Source organism: Cervus canadensis, chromosome 6, assembly GCF_019320065.1.
Source record: "Cervus canadensis isolate Bull #8, Minnesota chromosome 6, ASM1932006v1, whole genome shotgun sequence".
Classification (NCBI taxonomy): Eukaryota; Metazoa; Chordata; class Mammalia; order Artiodactyla; family Cervidae; genus Cervus; species Cervus canadensis.
The window spans coordinates 93,301,544-93,309,501 of NC_057391.1; the positions used below are offsets into that span (position 1 = coordinate 93,301,544).

A 7,958-nucleotide genomic window follows, 5' to 3' on the forward strand; every position below is an offset into this window, starting at 1 on the left:
CCCCTTTTCTCTTCAGAGGTTTAAGTCTGACACCAGCAATAAGGCATCCTCTGCTTGTAATTCTGTCTTAATTCATCATTTACAACAGCTGATCTTATAACCTTCCCTGCTTGTATCATAATGAAGAGAAAAATTGATGGGCAGCCAGGATAAAGGTTTTGCCAACTGCTATTGCTCTTACATCGGGATTGCCTGTGAGCATGTTTTTGTTTTGGGTTTTTTTTTTTTCCACGTCTCTCCCTAACCTATCACATGGATTACAAGCCACAGGGAACCTGGAAGAAGCATCTGATTTTCAGGAAGCCCCAGAGCCATGTCTTGGGGGGAGCCTCAGGGTAAATGTCTCTTGTCCTATTTTGATCAGAAAATATTTTCGTGGTATTGGCAGTACATGGAGAAATAGAATTCTGGTAAAGAGGTTACCCTCTGAGAATTAAACTAGTAAAATACATGGTATCATTGTGCTTAGCCATCTGTGTGCATAAAGCAAAAGACAGCCTGTAAATGTGTCACTGAAGAATTTGCAGACACCCAAACCTCCAACAAAGATGATGGGAACAATCTCGGGGAGAGAGTCTGACACTTGACAGCAATTTAGAAAGCAGAAAGCTAATCAATTGCAAGGTACTCTGCCCAAGAAAAGCTTGGGGAGTGGGTGAGACTGCCACTCCAGAGAGCAATCAACACACGCTCCCCAGGAGGATGGCCGTTCTCAGCCAAGGGAAGAGAGAACCCCAGGGAGAGAGCATCAATTTTACCCGAAGATCTTGGGGAAACTATATTCAAATAAACATGAATATTTCATAGGGTAGACAACTAGAGGGAATATTTTGTGTGCTTTGAAGTTTACAATTGAGTAGAAGAGAATATTTTCCTACTGTTTTCCCCAAGATCCTGTCATACACAGACAGGCAAACCTCACCTCAAATGTTTGCTCACTTGTTAGTTTCATGGCTTCACGCTGTCACAAATTTGCACGTTCTCCCATACTGTCCCTCTCTCTTGCAAATACTGCATAAGAATAGTCAGATCCAGAATAAGGACTTTTACCTGGCTCAAGTCACCCAAGCCAATCTGTTGTTGCTGTTCAACCACTAAGTCATGTCCGACTCTTTGGGACCCCATGCACAGCAGCATGCCAGATTTCCCTGTCCTTCACTATCTCCCAGTTTGCCCAGATTCATATCCATTGAGTCGGTGATGCTGTCTAACTATCTCATCCTCTGTTGCCCCCTTCTCCTTTTGCCTTCCATCTTTCCCAGCATCAGGGTCTTTTCCAGTGAGTCAGTACTGGAGTTTCAGCTTCAGCATCAGTCCTTCCAATGAATATTCAGGGTGATTTTCTTTAGGATTGACTGGTTTGAGCTCCTTGCATACCAAAGAACTCTCAAAAGTCTTCTCCAGTACCACAGTTCGAAAGCATCAATTCTTTGGCACCCAGCCTTCATTACAGTCCAACTCTCATATCCATACAGGACTACTGGAAAAATCATGGCTTTGACTAGACAGGCCTCTATCAGCAAAGTGATGTCTCTGCTTTTCAACACACTGCTATGTTTTCATATCTTTCCTTCCAAGGAGTAAGTGTCTTTTAATTTCATGGCTACAGTCACTATCTGCAGTGATTTTGGAGGCTAAGAAAATAAAATCTGTCACTGTTTCCACTTTTTCCCCTTCTATTTGCAATGAAGTGATAGGACCAGATGCCATAATCTTAGTTTTTTTGAATGTTGAGTTTTAAGCCAGCTTTTTCACTCTCCTCTTTCACCCTCATCAAGAGGTTCTTTGGTCCCTCTTTGCTTCCTGCCATTTGAGTGGTATCATCTGCATATCTGAGGTTCTTAATATTTCTCCTGGAAATCTTGATTCCAGCTCTGAGCTTCATCCAGTCTGGCATTTCACATGATATAATCTGCATATAAGTTAAATAAGCAGGGTGACAATATATAGCCTCGACATACTCCTTTCCCAATTTTTCCATTGTTCCATGTCTGGTTCTAACTGTTGCTTCTTGACCTTCACACAGATTTCTCAGGAGACAGGTAAGGTGGTATTCCCATCTCTTTAAAAATTTTCCACAGTTTGTTGCGATCCACACAGTCAAAGCCTTTGGCATAGTCAATGAAGCAAAGGTAGATGTTTTTCTGAAATTCTCTTGCTTTTTCTATGGTCCGATGGTTGTTGGTAATTTGATCTCTGGTTCTTTTGCCTTTTCTAAATCCAGTTTATATATCCAGAAGTTCTTGGTTCACATGCTGTTGAAGTCTAGCTTGAAGGATTTTGAGCATTACCTTGCTAGCTTGTGAAATGAGCACAATTGTGCAGTAGATTGAGCATTCTTTGGCATTGCCTTTCTTTGGGATTGGAATGAAAACTGACCTTTTCTAGTCCTGTGGCCACTGCTGAGTTTTCCAAATTTGCTGACATATTGCGGTGTTAGCACTTGCACAGGCCAAGCCAATGCCTTCCCTAAAATTTCAATGTTTTCTATCAAAATCCAGTCAGAAGGAGAAATCACACCAGTCATTTGAGTAGTGAAAATGTATTTGTACTGTAAGGAATTATTAACTAGCAGCACAGGATTGATGACGTGGGACAAGGATGGGCATGTGGGCCAGTCTGCCAGGCCCATTCATTTATGGTTTGTCCACTGAGTTAGTAATTCAGAACCGACTCCATGGCCTGCAAACCCTGAGACACTTACTCTCTGGCCCTTTACAGAAAATATATGCTAACTCCTGCTCCAGAGAGTACGGGAATAGCAAACATAGGACTGAGATAGAGCACCCAAAGAAGAATCATCTGAGAAAAAGCCACCCACTATGCCAGGCTGAGATTCAGACCTCACTTGCGAAGGTGTGGTTAGGGCCATCTGGATGGTGGGAAAATTCACTAAATGCTGGAGGCCAGTGCTGGCAAGTTGGAACCTGCCTTCTGGGGTTTAACCAGACCCACATGGAAGTCCCCTCCCATTAGCCCCATCCCCACTAGGAATACACAGATGGGCATCTGCAAAACTCATCAAGGGGCTTCCCTTGTGGCTCAGTCGGTAAAGAATCTGCCTGAAGTGCAGGAGACCTGGGTTCGATCCCTGGGTTGGGAAGATCCCCTGGAGAAGGAAATGGCAACCCACTCCAGTATCCTTGCCTGGAAAATCTCACGGACAGAGGAGACTGGTGGGCTGCAGTCCATGGGGTCGCAAAGAGTCAGGCACAACTGAGCAACTAACACAAAATTCATTGAAGGGTTTTGTCACTGGGCAGACCACATGCCACTGGTAGCCTTGAACCACAGAGACCACAGATGAAATCACAGTAGAACACTGACAGCTCAATTGCTAGAGAATCCGCCTGCAAGGCAGGAGACCCCAGTTTGACTCCTGGGTCGGGAAGATCCACTGGAGAAGGGATAGACTACCCTCCAGTATTCTTGGGCTTCCCTGGTGGCTCAGTTGGTAAAAAATCTGCCTGAAATGTGGAGACCTGGGTTCAGTCCCTGGGTTGGGAAGATCTCCTGGAGACAGGAAAGGCTACCCGCTCCAGTATTCTGGCCTGGAGAATTCCATGGACCCCATAGTCCATGGGGTTGCAAAGAGTCAGACACGACTGAGTGACTTTCACTTTCATTTTCAGAACCTGGAGCAGGAGTCCCCCACCCTACAATGTCCCTCCAAAGTCCCCTGTTGACAAAGCCTGGATCTAGCCACTGGGTAAGCAAAAAAATGTTTACAGGATGCAGCTCCAACATCACAAGCCAAGGCAAACAGCATGAATTTTGATCTGAGAAGCAGCAAATCAGTACCAGTGTCAAGAAATATGTTAAAAGAATTGTAACTTCATAGCTTCTGTTGAGTATTTCTATTGCTAGGTTGAAAAGACCTGATATTTAGAAATAGAGCTTAAGTTAGAAATACAAGTACTTCCCTGGTGGTCCAGTGGTTAAGACTATGCACTTCCAATGCAGGGGACATGGGTTCAATCCCTGATCAGGGAACTAATGTCCCACATGCTGTGTGGCAAGGCCAACTTTTTTTTTTTTTTTAATAAATAAAATAAGAATAATAAAATACTTTAAAAAACAATACATGTATAACTGTTCCTTCCCCTGAAACCAACTAAAATGACAGTAAACAATTTTTTAGGTATAAAACTCCAAAGAATAAAAACTGTAGGAGGAAAACAAAGAAATTTTGTTAAGTTCACCAAATTTTAAGAATATAGAAAGCAAGCCAAGGGAAGAGTAGTAAGTGACAGGGTGGGGGCGCATCCAACCCCAGATGCCTGCAAGGTGGTGGGAGGCAATTCACCCCACAGACCCTTTGAAAGGTACGGAATGTGGGGTCATCCGGGCTCACAAAAGTTCAGAGTGGGTCAAAAGGCTGAAAACACAGTATACTCATTTGCTCTGGCTGAGATAACCAAGTACCACAGACAGGGCAGCTTAAACAACAGAAGCTTATTTCCTCCCAGTTCTGGAAGCTGAAGTCCCAGAACAAGGTGTCAGCAGAGTTTGTTTCTTCTGAGGTCTCTCTCTGTCTTTTGAATGGCCCTCTTCTCCCTGTGTCTTCATATAGCTTTCCCACTCTACTCATCTGTGTCTACATTTCCTCTTCTTCTCATGAGGACATGAGTCATATTGGATTAGGGCCCACTCTGATGATTTCATTTTAACTCAAGTGAAGTCGCTCAGTCATGTCCGACTCTTTGCGACCCCATGGACTGCAGCCCACCAGGCTTCTCTATCCACGGGATTCTTCAGGCAAGAATACTGGAATGGGTTGCCATTTCCTTCTCCAGGGGATCTTCCCAACACAGAGATTGAACCCAGGTCTCTGCATTGCAGGCAGATGCTTTAACCCTCTGAGCCACCAAAGAAGCCCATTTTAACTCAACTGCCTCCTTAAAGATTATCTCCTGATAATCTGAGGTTCTTTAGCAAATGAGTTTGCGGAGAGGGTGGTATACAAGTCAACCCACAATACACAGGGGACAGTCAAAGGTCTTTCTGTGGAGTGGCTGCCACCTGCTACCTTCTTCTCCACAGGAAGCCAACCAACTACCTACAAGCATGTGGATACACACACAAGGGGCCCGTGGCTTATTCTCAGGAGAAGCCAAGCAGAAAAGACACAGCACACTCTTCAAAATGCAGAGAAAAGAGAGGTTAAGAATCAAAAGCAAGAGTTTAAGTGACATTTCTGCTTCTATAAATAAGCCTTACAGGTGGGTGACCTGAGAAGTCTTTTGAGAAATCTAAGATCCCCGAATAAACAGTGCCAGATGTCAGGCTTCCCTGGTGGCTCAGATGGTAAAGAATCTGCCTGCAATGCAGGAGACCTGCGTGCGATCCTGGGTCGGGAAGATCCCCTGGAGAAGGGGATGGCCACCCACTCCAGTATTCTTGCCTAGAGAATCCCATGGATGTAGGAGTCTGGCAGGCTACAGTCCATGGAGTCACAAAGAGTCAGACATGACTGGGCGAATTTTACTTTCAGATACTGATGTCAGATCTATAGGTAGACATCAGTCCTGGTGTCTTGAAAATTATTTATGAAGATGTTCAATCTATACACTCAGTGCTTCTAGTCAGTCTTTAGTCATCACTATTAAATGTGAATGAACAACCAGACTTTTAGAAAAAAACATAAAGCATGAGACGAGCCCCCGCCTCAGCATGCTAAAAGCTTCAGTATCTAGGGAAAGCCCAAAATGTGATAACTGAGAGAAGGAGAAGGAAGAGGAAGAAGAGTGGGAACAGGAGGGGGAGGAGAAGGGAGAAGGAGAGGAGGAGAGGGCAGAGGGTGCAGAAGGAAGCTCTCGGCTCTAGTGAATGAGCTAGAAAGAATAACATTAGAGAGATAAGAAAAGATATCATAAACATAAGGCGGGGTGCTGCGTAGACAAGGGTAGAAGAGAGACAATTAGGAAAAATGGAAAATTGGTGGTCCAAGCAAAAAATGATTGGTAGACAAAAATTAAGATACACTTCATGAAGTAGTACAGATAAAGCAAAAGGCTGAAGCTAGGAGGAAAAAAGATATGATATCTAGAGTACTGACCCAAGAAGCCCAAACACAGACTAACAAAATAGACAAAAATGGAGAGAGGAAGTTATTTTGAAATTCATACCCAAGAACATTTCCCAGAACCAAAAAATAAGAGACTCTTCAGATTGAAAAAACATCTCATTGTATCCAGCACAATGAATGATAAAAGGCAAACACATAGGCTCTTCATTATGAAATTTCAGAACACCAGAGAGTAAAAGAAAAAAAATCCTATAAATTACCTGGAGATGGGGGTAGGAAATTTCATTAACAACGGGTATGGAGTGGAATAATATCAGGCTTCTTGACAACAAACCTGGAGATTAGAAAGCAACAGACAAAATGGTTTCTCAAGGGTGAGGTACAATGATTTGCAACCTAGCATCGTGTGCTGAGTTTAGTTGCTTCAGTCCTTTCTGACTCTTTGAGACCCCATGGACTGTAGGCTCCTCTTTCCATGGGATTCTCTGGGCAAGAATACTGGAGTGCGTTGCCATGACTTCCCTCGGAGTGTCTTCCCAACCCAGGGATCAAACTCAGGTCTCCCACATTGCAAACAGATTCTTTTACCATCTGAGCCACTCCAGGCAAATTACCTACCAAGTATAGAGGTAGATCAAAAACACTTTCAGAAAAACAGAATTTCAGACATGTAATTATCACTGTGAACAGCTTCCTAGGAATCCAGGAGCATATGTTCCAGCAAAGTGAGGGAGTAAACCAAAAAAAGAGTTTCCAGGAAAAGAGTGGATCTAGCACAAAAACACAAATGAAAGCCCTCGCTGAAACCGTACAGCAGACCCATGAAGCAATTGTCCAAATGGAAACTTAGGAGGGGAAGCAACAGAGAGACAAAAGTGTGTTAATGCTCAGTCGTGTCTGACTCTCTGTGACCCCATGTACCATAGCCCTCCAGGCTCCTTGTCCATGGGATTCTCCAGGCAAGAATATTGCAAAGGGCAGCCATTTCCTTCCCCAGGGGATCTTCCTGACCCAGGGATTGGACCCAGGTCTCCTACATTACAGGCAGACTCTTTACCATTTTAACCACCAAGGAAGCCCTAACCCAGTGAAAATGAGTAGTTTATGGATTTTTTTTTTTCTTGGACCACTTGGAAAATAATATGGATAGCTATTAAAAAAAGTACAGTATAGCATAAAAAAAAAAGTATAAGCACTCAAAACATAAGCAAATCATGAAGAAAATATTAACTCTAGGGGAAAAGTTACAAGAAAGAAAATATCTCTATTACACAACTTTTGGCTATTAACACTTTTCTTATAGTAATAATGTCAGTCTTGATCATTGATTTGGCCAAAATTCTTTCTGTCATTTTAGTGAGAGTATAGGTAGAGAAGGTAAGTGGAGTGGGGATGGAAGGAAAGTGAGAGAACTACATCCTCATCTACCACAAAATAATGTCAATACATATCAAAAATTAATACCTGGCAAAGCATGTATTTCATTTAGAAATATGGAGGTAAGTACGAGAAAGCTAGAGCTAAGAACTGAAAGCAATTGTCTATGGGGAGTTGAGGTGTAGAGTTGGAAATGCTTAGTTAGGGACCTCTGGTTTTCATTATACATCATTTACTATTTGAATTTCAAATTAGAGCACACATTACTTTATTTAAAAAACTGAACTTAAGAAGCAAAGAACTGGGCTAGGAGACAGGCATCTACCTGGGCACCAAAGCACCTTTGGAACCTGATAAATATTGGAGTGAGTAGTGGACTTCCTGCAGAGCTATGGAAAGGGTCTCATGTTATTTTAACTATATGCCAAAGGGGGAAAATATGAGACCAGCAGAATGAAGGACTCAAAAATATTTGGGTTAAAAGCAGAACCCAAAATTCATGAACTTTAATAAATTGTAGGGTCTCTTTTGGCTTAATCTTTGCAGACAGGCA

General features: G+C 42.9%; 1 non-coding gene across 1 annotated transcript; it reads left to right on the forward strand.

Annotated features, from left to right (window-relative positions):
* The first annotated feature begins 3,920 nt into the window (after positions 1-3,920).
* Positions 3,921-3,993, forward strand: TRNAG-UCC. The gene has a single exon. It is a non-coding gene; the product is annotated as a tRNA-Gly (tRNA).
* Positions 3,994-7,958: the final 3,965 nt, after the last annotated feature.